The 24933-nt window shown below is 40.7% G+C and overlaps 1 protein-coding gene across 7 annotated transcripts in view; it reads right to left on the bottom strand.

Annotated features, from left to right (window-relative positions):
- CYSLTR2 (cysteinyl leukotriene receptor 2) overlaps window positions 1-24933 on the bottom strand; it is a 50955-nt gene extending 26022 nt beyond the window's left edge. For 2 of the 7 annotated variants that reach the window (XM_075086783.1, XM_075086774.1), the window contains exon 1: window positions 24879-24931. The gene's annotated coding sequence lies outside the window, so the exon portion shown is untranslated. Of the gene's footprint in view, window positions 1-17156; window positions 17341-19086; window positions 19213-19379; window positions 19505-24878 lie in introns of all 7 variants that reach the window. The other 5 variants (XM_075086747.1, XM_075086755.1, XM_075086764.1 and 2 more) reach the window with 5 other exon arrangements.

Raw genomic sequence — 24933 nt, forward strand, 5'->3', positions numbered from 1 at the left:
AAAGTGCACAAAGGAAAGTGATGGCTAGTCTTACAACCCACCCATCTTTGGCTCTCCAGTCTGAAAGACCAAGTATTTTATTTATGTAACCTTCATTTTGACTCCAGAGCAAGGCCTGAATATTGTCTTTGTGGCTGCATCTCTGCCAGGTGATGGAGTGATATTTCACCAATCAGGGTATCTGCACAAACCCAGGTTTACAAGGTGCAAATGGCTTTCTTACAGAAATTATTGTAGAACTCCCAAAAAAAAGATGAAGGACCAGCCTGAGTTATTCTAGAGTGCATTTGACTGCGAGGAGCTGGGCTACCTATGCTAAATCAAATCTTTATCTATTGAAATCCACCTGGATGTTTTGTTTGAAGGCTGGTTGTCCCTAGCAACTTATTAGCAAAAGCAAAAAAAAGCCTTCAGGAAATGGCTTAATGACTTTGGTCTAAGCAATCAGAAAGCTAAAACTCTACAGACACCTAGCATATGCACGGCCAAATAGGAAAGATTCTCTTTTTAAGGCAAAATTACTCACCTATGCAGTAACAGAGGTTCTTTGAAATGAATCAATATGCATTCATTTCTGGTACGCATGAACATCATGGCCTCACCAATGAGAAAACCATGAAAGTGAATAAAAGGTAAGGTTATTAATTTTGAAATAAGTTTGGCCTGTTGTCTCATTATGATCATATGCCAGAAGAAAGTAATGTTTAGGGCACTTCGTAGAGCTTGCCTTTCCAGTCTGCCAGTGGAAGGAACTTCTACTAAGCAGTCGTCTTCATAAAGGGATAGACAAGAAGCCTGGAAAATATAAAGAAATAGCTAAAATATATCTAGAAGAATTTTCACTTACAGTACTTCCCACACTCTGGTGTATTGGTAACAGCACTGCCTCCCTGAAGCGTCCAAGGAGATGAAGATTGCAAAATACAGAAGTGTTAGTTAAGGCAAAGGGACATTGATTCTCAAATGCAGTATTTTCTTTTTAAATGTATGTGCTTCTGGTTATTAACTATGGGTAAATTATATGGCACCTTAAATAGCCCCTCCAGTACCATTCTGTTGCACGTAATTGTTATACAGCACCAGCACGTCAGCTCCCAAGCCATCACAGTGAGACTTGAGGACAATGTCCCAAAGGTTCGTTACATGTTTGTTCTCTCTCCTTGCCAGGTGCTAATGAAGAGCGATGGGCTTTGCTAGTTTTATTGCAGGTGAGAGATTATATGTCAAGGATGATCTGAGAGGTGAAAGTCCCTGACTGTCAGAAGTGACAGAGACTTCAAGCCAGTACTTTCTACTAGTGTCAGAAAGGAGCCCAGGAGTGCTGCAGCCCCCTGAACTGAAAAGCCCAGCAGAGTTGCAGTGATCCAAAGAAACTAGACTGCGGCAGTTCAATTCTAAAGGGCAAAAAATGTGTATGGTGGACTTCTTAATTCAGTGCTCCTCACATTTCAAGTCTCCAGTTCAGTAATATCTCCATGTAGACAGAGGAAAAAAATCTAAGAAACAAGTCTCCATGCTGATTTGAGCAAAGAACTAGAAGCACGATTAGAATTTCAGGAGACGCATTTTAGTGTACCTGCAGCTTTATGAACCAGAAAAATAAACATATGCAGAGACTGCATTAAAAAATGCTTTGACACCCTCTACAGGAACCAGAAATAAAAACGAAAATAATTTGTACCTGCAGTTATTTCTGATTAATTGAACAGACAGACCTAAAATGGTTTTGGATTACTCAGGTAGTCCTGAGAAGTCTCATTTTCCTGACCTGGTCAATAAGTCTATTATAGCCTAGTAGCTATTACATGTTTTGGTTTTGTCTCAGAAAAGATGTTGACTTGAAGAATACAAAACTTCCTCACCTTTCCACTTGTCACTGTATACTTCTTCTTTCTCAGTTTTAAGAGTGTATTGTTACCATCATGCAATTTCTCAAGAATTTTATAATGTCAATCTTTGAAAGTAAATTTAGTCCAAGCTATCCATCCTATATCTAAAAGTCAGGTGTGCATCTTGTCCAACATCTACTAACACCATTGACAAAAAGCAGGTACAACTTCCGAGTAAAATTCTAATCCCTACCTTATTTTGGAAGTGCTGGGAAGGGCTTACTCCATCTCCATTAGCTCATATTGTACGACATCATTGTTTTCACCAAGGTGGCTTCCTGTTGTCACAGAAGAAGAGAGAACAAGTGCAGCTGGCCATGAGATAACGCAGACTTCACAGCCAAATCACCAGCACACTAAGGACTTCTTCTGGCATGGAGCAAAGGCCTGAACACTGTCTTCCACAGAAGGAGCTTACGAGCCTCAGACAAAAGCAGCACAATGTGGGAGCACTCACAGACACTACAGACTGCTCAGCTAGGCTATGGGAAAGGGGGAATGACTGTCCTTGGAGATTTATACTTGGGTGTGAGGAAGGAGCAGGATAGGATTTGGGAGCTCTTATAAGTCAGGATGCAAGACACACGTAGTCAAGCAACACACATTTTACTTCTGCTTCTGCTGCTGGGCTTAACACCTTTGGTTTCCTTACTCACAGACACTGCAGGCAAAGCCATGGCTCTCACAGGCAGCCTCCTGAGAAAGCCCTACAGAAACCACACAAGCCTCTGCATGCAGTCTGGCATCCTCAGACACTGAGTGCACAAGGGGAGCCTGCCCAGGGCAATTCGGCAGGATACAGGTAATACCAAGAGAAGCTTTGATGCCTACAGCCCTGCAGACCTCACTGTGCCCCTGGCCCATGGCACAACGAGGCTCCCAAAAAAGAGATGCAACTCTTCCCCGCATGCCCAGATGGGACATGCAGGAGAAGTCAGACACCCATACACCCAACCCACACTCCTGGGGAAATCATCAGGGCAAAATCAGGGCTTCTTGTTAATATTGTTGTTCTTTGCGTTTTCTGCCTCCACGTGCCCTCTAAATCTGACCATGTGCTGCAATACTCTGTGCCCCAAAGGCCTGTCTGGGCTGCCCCTGCCAAGATGTTGGGAGGGTGATGACACATGTTCAAGCCAGGACAGGCTGTGGCTGTGAAGAGCAGCTACTCAAGAATAAAATCTCTTCAGGCATATACCTGTTGCAAGGTAAACTTGAGTCCCTTGGCACAGAAGCAGCACTGAGGCAGGAGATGTCCTGGCAGAGTGGTGCAAGGTCTAGGCAAGACCAGATGTGCCAGCTGTGTCCTGCCCGAAAAGCCTGTCCTTGCCAGCAGCAATGGGGAGCTCAGCCTTCCCGGTGTGCAGCAGCACTGGGACAGCAGTGATGGGGCAAGGTTTGGTCTGGGGTACTGCTGACAGTGTGGTACTAGTGTAAATACACCCAGAATGCCTGCACATGCAGCCACAGTGCCCACAAGCTTAAATACCTCACATCATAAAATTAGATAATCCGTTAGCCACAAACCTCCTCCCCCTTCTTGTAGCTGGCTTTAATTGCTTTTCTTAACAGATTTCATGTAATATAAGCCACAGGATGGTAAAACCTCTATTAGACAGACTCGTTCATAGTGAAACTTCAGTTCATCTTTGAAAAGGTCAGACTTCTCCCTTGTGTGTTTGAAAAAAGGAGTGATCGTGTTACAAAAATACTCAAAATACCTGAAGACTGACTTGGAATTGCTTCTCCAAGAGGTGTCAGTCTGCTTGCAAAGTGAATTGGTCTTGTGTGAATAGGGAAAGCAGAATTTCAGGCATGCTGGTTCTTGCACTACCTCTTAATGAGTTCTTTGGATGCCTATTTGTCATATAATTTTACCATTTGCTATCTGATTAAGGGTTTTTTAACCTTTCCGGTAATCTACTGAATTCTGTGTAAGCTGTGGGTGTGAGTATTCTTTGATCTCCATTTATGTGTACAGACTTTGCTGAAGTCCCTGCCAGTTCCTGTTAAAGGAAGAAAGCAAGTCATTACCTGTAGAGTGGTTCATATGACACTTGGCATACATCTGGGTTAAACCAGTACCTTTTGTTTACTGAAGTGGCTTCAGCAATAAAATCCATCAATGAAGCCGTTTTCATTCTGAACTCAAAAATTCCTTTTATATACACATGTATTCTCTCTATATGTAATGTAAACGAAAGGAGAGACCAGGGAGTCTTGTTATGCGATTGAAGCATGTGGGCTAGCTGTGCAGTGTCACTGCAGGATGGCAGAAGACTGCATTTTCTCCATGTCCAGAGAGGTGCATGTGCAGTTTTATTTGCAGGGTCTGTAGCTGATGGCTTACATCATCTATCATGCTGAAAGTTACTTTAGGATGAAACAAACAAACAAACAAAAAAACCACAGGAGAAGGGGAAAGTAAAAACTCTCTGAGTAACTGGGCGGGAAGAGCAGTGAAGGGGACCCAGATGAGCATCCTCCTCCGGGTCTCCTATCTACTGCAGTGAGCCGCAGCGATGATGGTTGTGTTATTTCCCAACAGCTACACATGCTTTGTTGGGACTCACTTGAACAACCTACTACTTGTTCCCACTCGTGGTGCTCTTAGTGCTGATGGGAATATGTCTATTAGGTGCAAACATTGCACATTTACTGGTTGCTAAGTTTCTGTGCACGTATATTATTGAACAATATTTATTCAGTATTTAAATTACTTCTGTCTGCTTTATTACAAACTGTATTTTGTAAACCAAAAATCTACGAAATGAGAGGTAAGAAACAAGGGAAGTAAGGTGTCCATCTCACGCTAGTGGTAATTGTTTCCTGTGAAAACCCATCATAACAATACCTGGGTTTGCAGGTCCAAAGCCATGAAGAGAGCACAAAAAATGACAAGAGCATGAGCCAACAAGGGAAAACCACTGCTTTAGAAGCTTTGGAATATGCTCAACACTGGTTTTTTTTTGAAACAACAGCTTCGGTGAGAGGTTGCAGAGCTGTGAGTAAAAGGCAGGCTCCAGGGCTGCAAATGGCAGGCCCTCAGCATTACCAACACTGTGGTACTGAGGTGTTGAAGGTGCAGGGCAACACTCACCTAGAAGCCAGCCAGAAGAGTGTCAGGCCCAGGCCACTGACACCTACTGCAGCAACACCACCTCCTCCCTGCACCACCCAGGTACCTGCTTGCTGCTGAAACAAATCTCAGCATCAAAACAGTGAGTCACAGACAGATGTTTTCATTTCTAGGTTGCCAGTGGGGAATGAGCTCCTGAAGGAAATCGCAGTGATATCAACTGTGATTAACCTTTAGGTATGCTGCAAAACCCTCCTTCTTTCAGCACTGTCACTTGAAAGACCAGAAAATCACAGTTCTACTGAGGGCACTTGGGTTTTTGAACGACCCATGCTGTAGAAAATTTTGTGACAAACCTGGATTTTGACTAGCAGAACAAAAATATGTTAGCCAGGGCAGGTAGACCAATAGAAAAGTTGGTCCAGACTTTACAAAGCAACATCACCCTTTTAATAAAAATATTATTAAAAAGTAGCTCTTTTCAGCTAACAGCTCCTTTTCTTGGGTCTTTGCATGATGCATCTGAAAGTAAAGCCATCAGTTCCTTTTTAAACACCTGGAGTACAAGAAAACTCATTTCTTCATAATGAAAGACCTAAGTCCTGCAGGAAGAATCAACTGACATTAGGCAGTAAACAGTTTTAAAGTTACAGTGGCACATTAGAAGACAAACTGGACTGCACCAGCTACATGTGAAAGGCACCACAAGACGTTTTTTGTAGGGAGGTTAACCAAGCAGAGTCCCTGATTTCTTACTTACACATGAACTGGGATGCCTGAGTACACACAGGCTCCATTCTGCTCTTTGAGAGTGTGTATTACTACAGGGCTGCTCTCCTGAGAGCCCAGGAGCACAGAAAAAATAGAGTAATATCATTAATCTTCTTTCATATTTCACACAAACTGGCACGCTCCCTATAACAATAATAAAGAATAAAACAGGTGTAAAAGAAATACTAAAAAAAGGAACATCTGTAAAAAGCATCCTGTGCCATAAAGTCAAGCTGTGTGAAAAATAATAGCAGTTGGCAAAAGTTAGCAGAAAGGAATGCAAAGCTGGGTTTTGTCGAATACCTACTGCAGTGGTTTACGCAAGCAGCCATTAAGACAAAATTGTGAAAATAAGATCCACGAAGAGAAAGCAGTCGTCTCAGTAATGAGACACTGGCGCCATCTAGAAGAGGAAAAAAAATCCCACACCAAACAAAAGTAAAGTGGCACATAAAAAGCAGCTCAGCCTGGTTTACAAAGTGTAAAAGGGCATTTCTCATCTGCAGTATTTTTATGAACTACAAGGACACATTTAAATGAGGAGTGTTCTCCATTTTTTCCAATCCTCAATGATATTAAAAATACTTAGAAATGTTTTTATCCTGTTTTTATTAATATGTTTCATATGATTTAGTCCCTGAATGAGGTCCCCCCCATGAAGTGGGGATTCTTAGGGCTTAGGCAGCTGCTGCTCACACTCTCCCTGTTTGCGAGGGCCATTGCGCATAGCTGACAGAATTGCCCTGAATTACAGTGTAGTGTGTGACTGCGGTTTGCTGCTGGGCAGCCTTCGGAGGGAGAAAATGATGGGGTTTTCCTTCCTTTGCCACATGCAATACACCATTTAGGGCAGATAAGGAACTGTTTCCAGATGGGAGAGCAAAGGTGGGAGAACCGCACTGGTCTTCCTGGTATGTTGAGAAGTAACTCTACATGACACCCCTATTGAAGTCTGGGATCCATGAACATTTTGGATATTATGAAACCTTGTATTTTGACATGACAGTCACCACTCAGGTGCATACTGGGCACGTGGGGTCTCTCCCCATTACTTAGGAGGGAGATGCTGCATGGCATTAGTGTATCACAGAGATACAACAGCTGCAGCTTGTTCTCTCTGCTAACAGAGCAATACAGAAGAAAGGCTGGGCCAGGTGAGCTGTAGCACAGCTCAGACTAGCCTGATCATCAGGAACCAGAGGATTAGCTATCTGGGATAACTTATTAGCTGGGAATTCCCATCTGCGACTGCCATTTCTTGAAAGTATCTACCTGAGCTGTGTTTCTACACACACGTCCCTAATTTTGCAGTCCTCTCTTCTCTTTCATGACACATTTTGTTAAAGACAGAAGAACTGACTGCTCTTTTAGCTCCACCTTCAGTAAAGAAACCTTCCTGTCCTTTCACTATAAAGGACTACTCAAGGGCATGAGACTTCAGCAGATGCCCTCTCTCAGGAAAGGATCTTCACTAAGGTTTAAACTCCATCTGACATCTGCTTGAGTCAAATTACTCTTGGTTTGATTCTTTTTCTTTTGTTTGCTTGAGTCAACAAAGTTCATACCTTTGGCAGAAATTCTCTAGCATGTTTCCACAGGACTAAACAGGCCATGATTTTTGAGCTCAAAACATGCCTGCACATCCCAGTTGCTCTGAGAGTAATTCTTCCACCAAAACTAACTCAAAAAATGGAAAGAGAAAACATAAGACATAAATGTTTTATTATCTATTGTTCATTCCAATAGAGAGCATCCAGACAAGATGGTCCTAAACAGGGAGAACTTTCACATGCCCATTCAACAGAGGGCTTATATATGATTTGTATGCCTGCTTCATTCATGGGGGAGCCAGCAAAACTCATAGCAGAAGCCTTAAGCAAGGTCATTTCATAGGCCATATCATAGAATTAGTTAGTGAAAACACAAGGGTCATTTTTACCATCAATATGGGAGGATCTGAGTGAAAGTATGAAAGATGCATCTGTCTCTGTGGCTTCCAAATTATTGACTTGATAAGGCTGTGGTCTTGAGCTGCATGCTGCTGACTGTGTCAGTTGGTCATTGCTGTGGTGCCAACAGTGCAGCTTGAGAGGCCAACATGGCTGAGAGCTTACTTCAGTTTAAGGGAAGTATTAATGACCTATCTTTGAAACAGAGGAAGGTATCTGTTGGATAAAAGGCAATAAAGTTTTGTGATTTATTGATTTCTCAGCATGGATGGATTTAGAGAGAGATCATAATGTTTGATACGGAGGCTGTGATAAGGCATTTGAGAGTTGGGGTGGCTGCTGCACCAGCAGCTCTGACAAGGTATGCGTAAGGTCACCAGAACCTTTCAAAATTGGCATAGCAATGCTATGCTATAATGACATACATATAAATGAACTAATGCTAGACCAATGGGACACGGAAATAGATTGTACTATAAATTAGATTATTTGGGCTTTAAAAGGCAATGACCAAGGAATACTTTTGGAAATGTTCATTGCCTCTACATCTGCTGTTTCTCTTCTTCTGGCCAGAAGAGCAGGTTGTGAGCATGGAAAACATAATAAGCTAATACAAAGTTGCTCTTTGTGATTTTTTCTTTTAATTTCAGCAATTATTAGCTCTACCTCTTGATTTCTGTTTAACTAAACTTATGGCTTCAGTGTTACATTCTTAGGGTAAGTGATCCAAATCATTCCTAGCTAAAATAAAATAACCCATGTTTATTGGGGCTATGTCCAAACTCAGTCAAATCAGATGGAAATCTATGTGTTTGATTCCAAGAGAAGTGGGATTAGTTTAAAATCCAGAAGTGGACTCCAGACTTTCTGGCCTCTAAAGTTTCAAAACATTCAGAGTTGAGTCAAGATGTCAATATGTAAAACTTGAAATGTAGGAAAGTTGGCAGTCGTGTTTGATTCTACCTCTGAACTTTGAAGGCTGGCATGTTTTTTTCCCTGTGGTAAGTGTAAGTAATAGCACTCATGGCACAACACAAAGCCCAAAGGACCAATATTTTAATGAGGTCAGGCTTTTCTTTGGATGAGAAACCTAAAAGCAAAGCCAAATGCTACAGGAAAAACTACTGCAAGTGGAAGGTAATTTATCTGAACCAGTCCCACCACAGTGCTGGAGCTGACCACACTGCTGGATGCGCTACCTTTCAGGCGTAGCTTCAAACAGGAGGCAAGATGGTTACTCATTGCCAAGACATCTTCCTTAAGGAGATTCCTGTAACTAGCTATTCCTGGGAGACCCTTCCACCAGACTGAGGTAGCTTAGCAAGGGAAGGTCCCTGATGTGGCTCGGGTGAATGAAAGCCCAGACTGAAGTAGCTGGAGAAGCAAAGGGGGCCAAGATGAAGGGAGACCGGTAGCAGTGGCACCTGGACTAATAGAAATTGTAAGCCGGACTGATGAATGAGGCAAGGGAAGGAGAAGATAGCTGTGCCTTTCAGCTGACGGAATGCTGCTGTGGAGAAGGAAACTGCCCTTTCCAGGACAGCAGTATACTGCGAGGTGCTGGGCTGGTTGCCTACACCGGACCTGTCACTGGGGCTCACAAAGTGCATTTTTCTGGGCTTGTCCTGAATACTGCGAGCTGATCCAGAGATCATGTATCTACACAGAGCTACAGCCAAAGGCAATGAGAGCGCCCCCTTAATCTATATATAATGCAAAGTATACTGAAATAAAAATTAGCAGATATTTTTAAATGTTACTCAGGGTCTCAGCTCTCAACAGATAAATTAGAGTTGTGTTATCCCCTCATATTAGAGGATCTTGAAGAAAAGTTATGATTTGTGAAGCATTCAGATACTGAAGTAATATGTATTATGGCACATCACATAGGGAAATTAAGCATTGCTTTGAGAAGAGGAGCAGAACAAGGTGCTGTAAACAAGGCTTATGGATCAGCTTTATTTCACCTAACTTTAAACACTAACTTAAGGTGTATGATCCAGGCTCTTCTTCACCTTAGGCTCCCTGAGAAAGAAACACTTCCAGAAACTGTCAGATTTTACACTGAACTGAAAAACCCTGAAGAAGTGCTAATGCCTCTCCACTGACTCTAGAGGGAGCCTTGGACAACTGTCCCCTAATTTCAGTGCCAGTAAACCAGGCCAAAGGCTAAAGACTAATGCAGGATAAAACAAACTGCTGAGGAGCAACTCTTGAACAATCAGCACTCTTCCTCTTTGTGCAGATTAAGGCACAAATTATTTGGAGCAAAAATAGCCAGGGATCAGATAGCTAAAGACTGTATTATAACATGTCTGTACAAAGGGGAGGAATTAAGGTTGTCTGTGTAATTTTTTCTGGCATTTTCTAACTTCTGAGAACTTGGGTCCAAAGCCTTCATGCTCTTTTAGCATAGCTTGGTGTGCAAGATGTGTAGATAGCTCTCATTTATTCAGGATATCTCTGTCTCTGGATCTAAAAGCACCAGTCTCAGCTTCTTGGCCAAAATGGTAATCAAAGACCAGTAATAGTACTTTATCTTTTCTCTTTTTGTTACCTTTCCAGTTTCCATTTTTGGTTTTGATTGGATACACAATTTCTTTCACCTTCAGAAATACTCAATGAATCTGGGAGTTAGGTTTTAGATCATGCAGTCTGTTATTTAAAACACAGTTTGCATGTATATATATATATGTACACACAAACACACAAGTATATTGCAATACACAGTATGTTTAGGAGGAGCATTAAGTAATCAAAACATACGTGAAGTGATCAGTATTTTTTAGGAGAAATAATAATATCTCTGCCATGACTGGATTCTGGTTTTTCTTTAGATTGTGTGAGAGGAAGGGATGTGGCTTCAACAGCCTCCTTCCTCCCTGTTCTGCTCCTCCATTAAAGGGAACCTAGGTACTCCTTTGTATGGCTGAAAAAGAGGTTACAGACAACCCTCCTAATTCAAGTATAGGCCATTTCTGGAAAGGATGTAGAGTACATCGCTAAAAGGTGACACTGAGCAGCTTCAAAGCAAGCTTTCACAGGAGCCACAGAAAAGTTCAGTCTGTAGCAGTATCTCACAGCAAAATGCCTTTGGCCAGAGCTGATGATGAGGTACCACTTCTCATCTTCCCCTTTTCCTGCAGCTCTGGGTGGAAAAGCTACATCACAGCATATCCGGAAGATGCATAATTATATATGGAAATATTATTTATAGAGTATAATTATGTAAGTGTCACTGCCTTTGGCATGAATTGCCAAAGCATCATTCTTCCTGTAGCCCTCTCTACTAAGGGAATTAGCTGCTGCAATGATTTACACACTTGAGTATGAAAGTTTGAGTTAAATCTTTGAGTTACTGATGTTATTTTAGGAAAACAGCCATGTTATACTAAGCTATTTTGGTGAAGTTTCACAGGAATAAAATATACTTTAGGAAAGATGCTTTTGCTCCCATGTTCAACACTTCCTATTGCATACAAGCAAACACAGTAACAAGTTACAGCTGACAACACCCAGAGATTGGTATAGCAAACAGTGCCGTGTTTCACAAAGCAAACACGACACGCACGGTGTCATGCAACCTACCTGTCTTATGCTGTCTCTCATGCTTTTTCAGGAACACAATGGAAATTATCAAATTACTTGTCCAACACCACCACTGTACCTTTTTTGCAAACTACAGGTAATTAATTACAGGTAATCTAGAATATGATCTAGAATCAATTATATACTTCAGTAGGCTTCAGTAAATTAAGGCTGCCTTCTTCCTTTACTTAATTTTCCAAATCTAGATCCATCCATGGTCTGTCAAAATTTGTCTCCACAGTCTAACTACTGCATAGTTTGTGGCCAGAAGTCAAACTTTTGAACCATTTTGCCCCAACTCAGTAATTTCTTCCTCTGCAGTAGCTCTAAGTGTGGGCACTGCTCTCTTGTTTTCAGTCACTTCAGAATGAATATCTTATTACATCCATGAGCTTATTCCATTTATATATAGTATTGGCTAAGGTCACAGGAAATGTTCAATGTGCCTTTTAATTCTAAGTGGTAACTCCCATCTAAACAGTATCTTGCTCTGAATTCCAAGAAAACTGGAAGACACTATTATAGTAACATTTCAAAATTACAGTTTGGTAGTACTATTACTGAAATAGAATTCCTGCTAGTTCCAAATTGTGCATAACTTACAATACTTCTAGTTTGACTTACATTACATGCTTTCTTTATAGTAAAAGGAGGTAAGCAGGCATGCCTAAGGCAGTGTATCTATCTAACCTATTTTAGACATTTAAAGAGGAATCATTCCCCAACACCACTCTCCCTCTCTAGTGACTCTATATCACAACTAGGTCAGACATAGGCATTGATACCACACTGTCTGATTTGATCAGAAGGATACTACCCAAAAGATTTAGCTCAAAAAGTCAGTATAGGAAAAGCTTATACCTAAATGAAAATAAGGGTTTGATTGGGCCTATACAACCTGCTGAGAGCACAGGTAGAGCGTGGGTGCAGAGCCCAAGAGACAGGAACCAGTTGCTGTTGACAGGACTGCTCCTGACTGCAAGGACACAATGAGCTCCCTTTTTTCTCCTAGGTGCCACAGCTGCTCAGATGTGTGATCCCATGAGGCATGCCTTTCCATCCTTCCCTGCCTATTTGTTCAGCAGCATAAACAGCTTTATCACTCACACATCATGGCCCAAAATCCAGGAAAGCCAGAAAGGCTATGATGGCCGTGGTCTTATTTTTCTTTATATTGGTTCATCGTCTTGCAGGAAGAAACCATGACCTCTCTTGGACTATCTGGAGGAGTTTAACAGTAAAAAATTATCTCCATGTTCTTACACTCTATGTTGCTAAATTCAAACCAGGTATTGGTTTCAGAGCTCCCGAGAATCATCACAAGTTGAAAACCTTTTCTTCACAAAGCAAATGTATCTGGTCTGAGTTTTAGGCCCAATTAAAAATTTAAAAAGCAAAGCTCTCAGCAGCAGCCAAAATAAATTCTCCCCCTGTGACCACTCTTGCCTGCAACTCGTCAGTGTTTATTCCTAATCATATTTTCACACATTGCACTATCTCTTCTTTTGTAGAAACATACAGAAACCATGTCAACTAATACTTTCCAACAACCCATATTTTTCCTGCATTATGACACATATAGTTTAATAGATGCATCTCTGCAGGCAAAGGAACTATCAGTGAAATTGCTCACAGTAATAGTATGCCCTGCAAGCATGGTTATAGCTTTTGCTGTTTGACTTGCAGGTGGGCGTTCGGAGCTGATGTGTGTTGATAAAGGAAGACAACAGAGGCAGAAGGTGGACAGCCACCAGGCAGACTCCCAACACTCCCAACCTGTTTTTCTATGTTCAGTCATCTGACGCAATCAGAAACCAATCTTAATTGCACTGTTACACTGGTTTAATGACCATTTTTGTCATTGGGATGAAAAAAAAGCATAGAGTCCTGGGTGTTACCAGCATATATCCATTATATTTGAAGTGACTGGGCCTAGTATCTTGGGCATACATGCCATAAAAAATTATTTTTCACTGGCAGGGGGCCTATGAGACCAGAGATGATGAAATACCATGTATCTGATCTACTTTGCTATGAACAAATAAAGGTATAAATAACATGTCATTCTCTTGCCTACCAAACCTGACATCCCTAAGAGAGAACAGGTTCACAACAAAATTGAAAGCAGCAACTTCCTAATTCTTTGGTTCACTCTCAACACATCCAATATTAGTCTGCAGCTGCTTTAATTTGTAGTAAGAAACCAATGTCAGTTGTACATTGCAGGAGTGGGACACATTTCTGCCATTCCCTGAAATAAAAATGCCAGCACGAAGAGGTGTTGAATTAGGAATTTTTCTGCAAAATCTTTCCACTATTTTAAACAGACTAACCCACACTAACTCTTTCTTCTAAATTTGCCTTAGGATCTCTTTCCTAATCCAGAAGATGTAAGTTTTGAGGTCTGAAACCTATTCAGCAAGAGGGACACAGCACACTGTCTTCTTTGGTTCACTGCAAGTTTGGATCTCCATCAGTTCAAACAGAACTATCTGCCTTACAACTTGTGGTTCAAAACATATGAGGCTGTGATGACTGAAGTAATTACAATATAGGAAACAGTCTGAAAAAAACACTTATTTCCATTTATTTTAAAAAAAATCAAGTTTTTGTGTTTAAAAATATTTTAAGTGCTCATAGAAAAGAACAATAGAAAAAATGATAGTTAACCTTCAAAGTTTAGCAGCACTATTTGAGAAATTATGTTGCTGCGACCTAACAAATAACTCAGTCCACCCTGATACTAGATTATGAATTTGTAAAAAAATCAGTTTCATGGTTGTATATGTGGTGACAATTAATAAATATTATTTTTTAATATTATTTGACTCTTCCAATTGCCTCAAATTGTAAAGTGGTAATTCCAAATATCTGATTTTCACAGCCAAGACAAGGTAAACAATGTTCTATGAGAATATGAGCGTTAATAACCTTTCTCCAGGAAAAGAGGCCAAAACATTGCTGTGATCATATTAGAGGAAGCACAAAGACAGACAAGTATCTGATAGGCCACAAACTCAATTGTCCTACTGGGGGATCACAGCTATATTGCTCCTCAGAAGACCAAATTCTTTTCAAGTGCAACTAGAAACTGGAAATGTCTCCATCAGGACACAAATGAGAAAGAAAACAGCATTACAGTATTCATGGAAACATAATATTCCATAGTATGGTCCATAATACTGCTTGGCTAACAAAAAACATGGAATGATTTCATGGCTTTGAGGTTACAATCTGATTTAGACATCAGAGTTGTTTAGAAACTGCAAAGTTTGATTTCAGTTAAAGATAAATATGTCATATGTTCTCTCAAACCTCTAAATCTTCTTAATTCTTCTGAAGATAGATTTTAATCTTTCTGAAGATGGGTTCTAAAGATATCCCAGAACACGTTATGCTATGATACTACGAGTGCCACAGGTTGCAGGGTTTGGAAAATGGTAGTTTATACATATTGCATGTACTATGTTAACAGCAGGCTAATAACAGGTAAAGCCAAGCGGAAAACAAGAGCTCTATTAAGGGAAAAGACTCAAGTTTCGTAGGAAACAGAAGATGATTTGGACGTTTCTCTGGTATTTTTTAACAAGTTACCAGAGCTTTGCCTCTTCCAAATGGAGTCTATTTGTGTAGAAACAGTAGTACTCATGATAGGGGTTGGAATACTCTGTATTAGGAGCACAGTGTCTTCTAAAGACACCCTGGCTCAAGCCTCAAATGTGGCCTATGGCAGAGCAGATCTGTCTTTGAAATCTTGCAGAGAGACCATGCACAGCTGTACTCCCAGGCTCACATGTTCTTACTGACGCTAACCTCCTCAGAATCAATGCTCTGCACACAAAAAGCAGGGGGGTACAAAAGGGTGGAAAAGAGCAGGTGAAGCCATGTTCTCAAGGAAAAAACGCTTTCAAATTTATCACAGGAACAAGGTGAAACCTGGGACTGAGTTACTGATGCCTTCCCAGCAGAATGCAGTTGCAGCCAGCCCCATTCTAGAAAAGCTAGTTACAGTTTTAAGAGGGGAACTGCTTATCCAGTTTGGGTTAGAGCCTGAGCCCCAGAGCAGAGGTGCAGGTGTGCCCATTTGAAGATCTGTAGGTAGCTCACCCCATGTTTCGGCATGGAGCGGCTCCCACAACCAGGCTCACATGGATCACCCCACAAGCAGAACCTCCAGACCGGGGGATCATGATAAGGCTTTCAGCATTCACCATAAGACCTTCAGCACCCAACATCTGAATTTTCAGAGGTTTTTACCCTGTGCACGGATGTGTGCCTGTGCTTGGTGCTTCTCCAGACAGCAATAGGTTTCTATACAGGGCAGACCAAGCCTGGGAGTTCTTCCATCTCACACAAAAGATGCAGCTAAAATTACTGCATTTGTGCAAAAGGAGTTTCCATTTCAGTAAATTGGCATTTTGTGATGACAGCCACTTTGGTGAAAAGTTCTTGGCTGTCTCTAATCTTCATAGAAAACTTCACTGAAAGTTTTTTGCTTCTGGTTTGTGTTTCATTCTCTGTTTTCCATATACACTTGTATAACATTCAAGCTCAAAGGGGCCACAATCCCACTTGAGGCTTCTATGTGTGAATAAATGTAACACTAATACTGGTGCATACGAAGTGTGTATCATTATCTGTCACAGAAAGAGCAGCCTTGCTTCTGAGTTCAAGGGATTTGGATTAAAACTCTGAGATTTTAGATCACTTTTCCTGGAATTTTAGATCACTTTTCCTGGAATTTTACATACTTTTCTTAAAAATGCCCTGAAAAGCTTATTCTGAGGCAGTGAACAAGGTCAAAGGGACTCTGTTTTCAGTCTGTTTCCATGTTTGGACAAGTTTAGAAAGCTCTTATCAGTTCATTCGAAGAGGGTAAAGAAAAGAAAAATTAACCAGAAAAAAAAAAAAAAAAGGCAGACAGACAAATTGCTTCATGAATGATGCAAATAATAGGTAAATCAGACTTCTTGGTTTGGGTCGCCTCCTTTCATCTGCACCCAGATACTCATCCTACAGTAGCACAAATCCTCCCCCAGGTCCCCCTGGGCTCCTCCAAGGACCACAAAAAATGCACTCTGGGGCAGAAGCAAATTGTCATGACCCAGGTCTGCTTGTTTGTCCATCAGCAGAGGCATTAGTTCAGCTCTCTCCTCTATCTGGCTGTCAGTCTCCACAAATCTGGTAGAAGCGTAATTATTTGGAAACCTCTATCCCTCCATTTCCTTTGGTTGAAACAGGACAATGCATTTAAAAGTCATCTGCTGAGGGGATAGAAGGGGGAGAGGTCAGCAAATGAAGTGATCATATGGACCTAATTTTTTTTAGAAAACTGCTTTAAAAACCCAGGAAAATGTAGACAGTGAGGAACTCCCAAAAATAGGAACAGGTAGAAGTAGCATTAGGCTTATTATTAGCATGACCAGAAAAAAGAGTGCTAGATAGTGACAAGAATAGATACCAATAATTAGACCTTCAGGTTCAGGGATTCAGGAAGCAATTTGCATTTTAAGTACAGAGTACATATTGAAACTAATAATATCCAATGTCTTCTCTTTTTTACTTGTGATGTCACTCTTCTAAAAAGAGATCAAGATTTTTTTTAGTTATTAATGTTGTTTAATATCTTAATTGTAATTTAAATGCCCAGAAAAGTTATTTATTTAAATTTAAACCTAAGTGCTCAAAAATTGTGTTCAGCTTTTCCTGATGGAGCCAGAGAACAGACATATCTAATTCTTTGTACAAAACAGAGTAGAAAAAGAATTAAGTGTAAATGAAAGCTATTTGCTCTGATGAAAATCAACTGGAAACATCAGAGTGAATTTTTCCTGGTATCATATATAGTTCATTGCAGTATTATAGTATTTCTACACACACCTCCAAATAGACAACTTCAAGTTACAGCTCTCAGAAAATCATCCAATAGCTCAGTACATTTCAGCAGGTTATCATGATGTTGCTTTGTAAGCAGCCATGTCCCCATGAAAACTGAGTGGTAGCCAGTGATGAATTTACTCCATCAAACAAGGATTTCTATGCCAGACACCATCTTAAATTCGTTCTGCAATCAGAAGAGAGGAAGAGACATTGCCCAGATTTAATTAATCTTGTCCTACAGCAGACATCTAAAATAAATCACCCCTCAGAATTATTATTATTCTCTACTGTCCATAAAGGATACATGGGAGATTGTGTAGGTCTATCCTGTAGGTACCTAAAGGCAGGAAAGATGCTCCTGTGATGCCTGCTTGTGTGGGGACTGGATCTGGCCTCACTGAGGAATATAGAAAGTTCTCTTAGCTCACATCACTATAAACTCCAGTCCCCACTTAAGAAGGCATGGCTTTTCACAGCATGAAAGAAGGAATATTTTTAGATTCACTAAAAAGGGAAGATATCTGTACTTCTGTGAAACCCCTTGCCTCTGGGGAATCAAGCCAGATTCCTCTTGATATCCCACAGTTTGAAAAGACTCACTTCTAGCCTGGCATTCTTCACATCGGTTTATTTCTACCCATATTTATTTGCATATGCAATTTTTATCTGTCTCTGAAATGTTTTCCTGTAAAGCAGATGGCAAAGCATGCAAGTGCTGGGAAGATTAAGGTATGGTTTGAATAGTACTTTTTGGTTCATAATTTAATTCTTAATTATGCTGCTTCATGGAACTCCATCCTATCAAGGCTCCTGTTGCTCAAGAAGAGCAATGAACAAACTGAAGTTTCAAATATAATTTAAAACTTCCTTAATTTAGGCTCTGATACTGAAGTTCAGCTGCATCCATAATTGATTATCTCCAAAGGCAATCCAATAGTAGTCTGGTTTTTTGCTTCACTGTAACTGATTTTTTTCAGTTAACTTATGGGTTTGGTTAGCTGCTTGGATTCAGAGAAGCAGGAGGATGAAGCAAAAAAAGGTTAAAGTTTTCTTTTCAGAGGCTGAGTAGATGATAGAAAAGAATTGGGTTAGATAGGATTGTAACCATAGCTTCTCAGAATGAAATTCCACTAAGAAGGAACAAAAGGCAAAGAAAGAGCTTCTGAAGAACAATTTTCTATATATAAAGCCCCTGCAGGGGACAAAAATGCACAAAGGAAATACTTCTGGTAAATTAGGGCTGGGAGAAACTCCTCTTGAAATTTTGAATAGTTCCATCCCAGCATTTGCAATATGAAGCTTGCACCCAGAGGTCCAGATGGCTTCCAGAGGAATAAATATCTATTTTGACCACACCCCATTTAGCCCTGTTTTGCTTGCTTTTCTGTTCACTGAACCACGCTAATCTGTACCATTAACCCCGCTGCATGTTCTGTCACTTGTCAGGCAATACGCTTAGAAGCTGCAAGCCTTGCTTCAGTCCCCTGGCAGCAAGTCAACCAGTCAGCTGGCAAAGCTGGATAATTACTGCTTAGCCCTAAACAGCCTACATTTGTTTGCATAGACTTGTGTCCTGGCAACACCAAGGCACTGAACCAGAGGGCAAACTATCTTTTTGCCTGAAAATTTTCTGTAAGGTAAAGGACAAAAGGGACTTTAAGAGAGACACAAAACGGTGGTTACCAAGAAGGATTACCAGGGACTGAGACATGTGGTCTATCCTCTGTGGTTGACTTGCTGTCATTATAGTGTAGAAGAGACCGCTGGGCTTCATTCTTCCCTCTTTTATGCTTTTATAGAAAACTCTACATGGCTCCACTGGCCTAAAGGGTTTTTGGGAATTGCCTTTGCAAAAGTGCTTAGAAGAAGGCTGGACGAATAGGCTGTGGTAGAGACAAGATAAAAAGCCAGCAAGGAGAGATCAGTTTACTTGTTCTAAGTAAAGCTTAAGTTTTCATTGTTCATTCAGTGTGACTTGCTTATGACAACTTCTGGATTTCGGGTTTCTCCTGATTTTTGTTGTTCTTCATGACTGAAGCATCCTGACTGGTTACATCTGGAAGAAATAACACTGATCAGGGTAGTAAGGAAGGTGTTTAAGACTGAGCCACATTCAGCATTGTTTCTGTACTGAGCTGGCTGCAGCCCTTCCATGACGTCAGTGTTCAGTGTGTAGGATGCTGCACTGGAGCAACGACGGCAGCTGCAGAATGGCCACCCTACCTGTCACACTCATGCATGAAGTAAGGTGATCCTATGACCACAGAATGGAAGTCTTGAAGGTCTTCCTCAGTCACTAAACCATCTTGAAAATGCTAGCAATCAGGTTATATAGTCCTGTTCATGGTCTGAAAGCCAAAGTATGAAAACAAGCTTTAGTATTCAACCTAACTACCCTCACTCTTCATTGTTATGTTGCTTGTGCTCCCATTTAACTCCAGTAGCACTTATGCAATTGCATTTGCATTGCAACCTGATAAGCACTGGGGTGATTTAAAGCTGTTTTAAACATGATAGATGTAGAGAGATAGAAGTAGCAGGACACTCTTGAATCCAGTATGAGCATTGCCAAAATAGTGAGGGAAACTGCATCCTACCCCATTAGTCAGAACTGCTCTACAAGAGCAAACTTAAACCTAACTTGGGTCCAGATTTTCAGCCTGTTAAATAATAACCTGTGGAAGTATTTGGAGGCAGCCTAAACTGTATGTCCAAGGAAAACCATACCTACTTTCTCAGAGTGTTCTGAAGGTGTTTATGAACTCTATGAACCAGCTCTGCTGTGCCTGACCTCTCCAAACCACCTCAGTTACATCACATGGCCGAGAGACAAACCAGTCCACGGTCTTTCCTGGAGGAATTCTGACCCTGCTGTTGGCCAGGGCAGGTGGGAAACATAAGCAACTTTAAACCAGGATGGGAGAAATGTGGATGTTCAGGCAAGGATTTCAGAAATGCTTCAGGATTGCAGCAGAAACTTAAGAGATCTTCAGCATTTTTTTAAGGCTTTGAGAGGCTGTGGTTTGGTACACACCCCTGAACCTTAAGACTTAGGTACTATAAACCCCTCGTAAGCCAACCTCATTCTTCAAGTATATTCTACCTATGGCCCCTAAAATGGAAGTGGTGTCACAACTGTGAGGTGATCAGAACTTGATATCTGGCAACCGATGGTACTCAGCATCTCATAGATTGGATTAATGACTTAGAGATACTTTTTACTTAGCATTTTTATGTGGCTGTAACGTGCACAACACTTGTTATGTGATATTCCAGTGCAAGCTTCTATTACAGTGACAATACCAATCGCAGCTTGCAATGTTACTGCATTTCTCCATTAAGAGCATGTTCCCTTTTTTCTATTTCAGGTAGGGGGGCTTTTCTTTTGAAAGGGGTGTGAATGAAGTTGCTTTTTATGGATAAGCAGTACAACATAAGCACCCCACAGATCACTCTTCTAAAACATAAAAAAAATTTTTAAAAAACATGCTAAAGGTGGTTTTCTAATTACTGATGTGCTCCCTTAAATCTGTCTAGAAAAACAGATTAATGTTAACACCTTAATAATTTTTTTGTTCACTAAGCAAATCCTGCAATGCTGATATAATCTTGTTTTATTCCCTTCACTAGTTGAACTATCGCAGGAAGAAGCATAAAAATATAGTGCTCCAAAGTATTTAACTATGAGAAACTCAGAGGACTTACGTACCGAAACTGAAACCTGGGTGGAATGTCAGTTCCTGACTCTGAGTTGTTATGAAGATTGCCACAGAGCCACTGCCAAGCCTCAGACGTGAGTGTCCTGGAGGAATGAGCTCAGGTGGACACAAACCCTGTCGAAAGGCCTGGGTTCTCATTTGTTTTCCATCCTGACCAGCACTCACAGGGACACGGACAGACTGCTGTCCTGTGCACACTTCCAGATGGTCATTTCAGGGGTTCTTTGGGTTTGCATTGTCCATCACATCCCAAAAGGGAAGGGAAGCAACGGACATGAAAGATGGACAAAGTCTGGCTCCCCAACATGAGGAAAGAGATCTTCAGCCTCTGCTGCCCTACACTGCTCACATGCAGACCCCCTTCTCTCAGGTGCTAGCACAAAGCTTAGCTCAGGGATCTGCTTTGGCTCAAGTGTCAGTAGACTGGGAGCCACTGGACCCACGGACATACTGGTGATCTTGAAATGGCATTTGGATACAGGTTGGGAAATACAGTCAAGCCCTTGAGAAACTAGACCTTTGTGCACATTCAGAGAAGTTACTGAGATGCAAAAAGCATTCTTCCCCTCGCCTGGGGACTGAGAAGGCTCCTCAAGGAGGAACTGCTGGCCTTATGACAGAGTTTCTCTAGGTAAATACGCAAAGAAGCCCCAGTATTTCCTGGCTAGTGGCCATTGTCCAAGTCAGCCTTTCTCCTCACACCCCTTTCCACCCCCTGCAAGGATGGAGCCCAGAAGAGCCTGGTGGCAGTGTCTAAAGCACAGCAGCTGGAGTGGGGCACAGCTCTGTTGCTTATCCCCTTCCCTCAAATGAGCACTTTGCATTTCTTTTCCACTTGATCCTGCTGCAACTCATCCACCTAGAGCCTGGGACTTGGCAGGAAGGAGCAAATTAAGACGTGCTCCAGCTGTGTCTTATGTTCCTGGAGGGGGCTGTTCCTAACTGATGGGGTTAAGTAACTTCAGGGCTAAAACAAAGCCATGTTGCACCCCATTGCCTGGCAGCTGGAGTCCTACCATCTGGTTGCACATGCTAGCTTTTATACACATATATTATTAGTTTTTTTTTTAATATGTCCCCCTTAAAAACTATTTAATGAGCTGTGGGCTAAAAGGTTGTTCTGTAATAACAAGAACATGAACAGAATACCTTTAGCAATGGTACATCTGATTTACAGGTGAGAAGTGTTTGGGTATAGAGCATTGACACAAGTTTGCCCTTTGAAAATGGAGTCAGTGGAATGCATACCTATGAGGTGAACTTCTGAATCTCATATATACAGGAAATCTTAAGGATTTCTGTGCTAAGCTGATTAGATCCATTACCCAAAACCGTACTATTTTGCTAGGCTTCTTTACAAATTAATATGTAGAACCAGCATTTACATATCCAAGCAGCGTGCCAGATGTTGATAACTCTTTTCTGAAGTTAAAAAACAAAGGAAAGACAGAATATTCTTATTTAAGGCCTTGAACTGTTCCTCAGGAGGCCTTTTTACATTCTTGGCCGTTTCTGAAACCCACTGTGATTTTGTCAAACGCATTTTGTATTTTAGTCTCTATCAGTTTTGAAAAAGAAGGGCAAGGAAATATTTCACTGTGAGGATGTCTAACAATGTAGGATCTAAATGTTTCTGATAACAAGAACTCTTAATCCACTGATGGAAAATAAGTTATTTAGGGCGATTAGAATTTTTCCAGAGGATCCCAGTTCAGATGCATTTCTTGAACACTCAGGACCGGCTGGGACCCTTCTGCCTTTATCTCAAAAACATTAAAGAGAGAACACCACTAAACACCAGTAAAGGTGTGATGTACACAAAGCTGTGTGACCTCTGGTACTGAAAGAAGTGTAATTGACCATCATATAGAGTTACTTGTATTCCTTGACTTACAAGAGATGCATGCCCCAAACTTGAGGTTTATACCATGCAGCATACTTACGCAAGATGCTGAGACCAAGAGGAAGTACTAAAGAGGAGCGACATCTGAAATAGTAACTCTGTCTTAGTGCTTAATTACAGGTCTGGGTACTGAAAAATGTGATTTACATATCAAAAGTGCTTCCTGGACTTCTGCATCTATTGTTTTTAAAAAGTGGTTTTTATATTATAGTAGAATGGTCAAAGCCCTGTTTTGGGCATTAAACACCTAGACTACAGGCAAGATTGGATTGAAGCAATTTCACCCCATCTGTGAGATTTTCAGGGAAGACATAAAACACTTGAGAGGAGGGGGGCTGGGGGAAAGAGAAGGAAAAGAATACTGTAGAACATGTGGTGTGTAAAATGTGTAACAGTAATGAAAGAGAAAAAACATAACCCTGAAAGACAAACAAGTTAAAAGTGGAATAAAAAACAAAAGGTGGAATTCACTTTTCGTGCAAGTCAAGAATTTCAGATGAACTATTCTGTTCCACTGCTAAACTTTAAAGCACAATTCACATCTACAAGTCCAATAAATCAATTTTACTTTAATTAAAGGATTTTGACATTAGAATTGGGACAAAATGAGAGTTTTGGCAAGGCTTCTTTATTCTTCCAACGTCTCTCCTGATAGTAAATGCTCCCCTGAATGGCAGAGCTCCCATCACAGTTTTTAGAGTCATCTTCATTTTTCCATTGGAAGAAAAACTGACAGGGTGATTGATGAACTGTCACACACCATGACTTGCAGTTATCGAAACATACGAAAAAGCTGTGAAGTGCAGTGTGAAATTTTCCCTAGACTACAAAAAAGAACATTGAAAACCTTGTGGTGGTCCAGAGACCCTTGTCACTGGAAAAGATTGAGGGTTTCAGGAACATTTCAAATGAAGCTGAGAACTCAGATTGTCTGTGGCTGGTCTGAGGAACTCCAGTTCATAGTTCCAGCTTTTTCCCCTGAGCAACTTGTTTATTTTCCTTTCCCCATACATTGTGAAAACTAATGGTTACACACCACTTTGGGAAAAACTTAATGTGAGTTTAAAAGCAAATAATAAATTCTATTTCTATATCACATTTCGTCCAAAGAGCGCTAAATACTGTATAGAGACATTGACTCAACAGCCATCTGCTGACACTGGACTACTTCAATTAACTAAATCTTTTAAAGTCATTGACAGAAAGGATGAAAAGATTTTAACCTAAGTACACATTGGATATACTAAGATCCTGAAGCATAAACAGAAGGTGCATAACAAGGCACCTGCTTAAGGTATACAAAATTAGAAAGATAATAGAGCAGGTAAGTCTTCTTTGCCTGTTCATTTGTTGTCAAAATACAGGTTAATAAGGCTATGAAGAAGCTGGGAAAAACCCAACTTTAATGTTGATAATAAAGACAGATACTTTAGGGATGTTCACTTCCTTAAGTAGACCCAGACTTGTTGCTTAATTGATTCGCCTTCATTTCAAATTCTTGCTTTATTTTTTGTCGTTGTTTAATAAATATGACCATCTATTTCTCTCACGTATGGCACTCCATAAGTAATCTTTAGAGCTGATGTACCATGGATTAGTGTAGCATTTTAAGCGTATCAACATCTATATATGGTGTACGTGCTCTTATAATGTGTATATAGTATAATACTACAACATTTCTAATGACAATATAATAACTAGCATTTATACAGAATATATGATATGCTTCCTTTTTAAGCTATCAATTTCTGTATGGTTTAGTATAGTATATATAGAACATGTTCAATGTTACATTCAGTGTGGGTTTGGGCACGCCTGGCTGCCCAGCTAGACTTGCATCACATTTCCTAGACTAGTCCAAATTTTTCAGTTCCTCTGACCTTAATAGAGAGCAGTCCTTGCATCAACAAACTGCAACAAAGCTTCTGCTAAAAACAAAACACCAAAAAACCCCAGTCCCAGAAAACATTAAGCATTTCCTCACAGGAAGTAAAAAGTGCATATCAGTATTCTCTCAAAAGCTAGACACATAATTAAACATCCTCTACATAAGGACACAGAATGAAAAAAGAGCCATAGAGGGTCAGGCCAAAGTCTTACCAAAGCGAGTGTTTTCTCCCCAGCACTAACAAAATCTGTTCCCCGGCAATGTGTT

The sequence above is a fragment of the Phalacrocorax aristotelis genome, chromosome 1 (assembly GCF_949628215.1).
Source record: "Phalacrocorax aristotelis chromosome 1, bGulAri2.1, whole genome shotgun sequence".
Classification (NCBI taxonomy): Eukaryota; Metazoa; Chordata; class Aves; order Suliformes; family Phalacrocoracidae; genus Phalacrocorax; species Phalacrocorax aristotelis.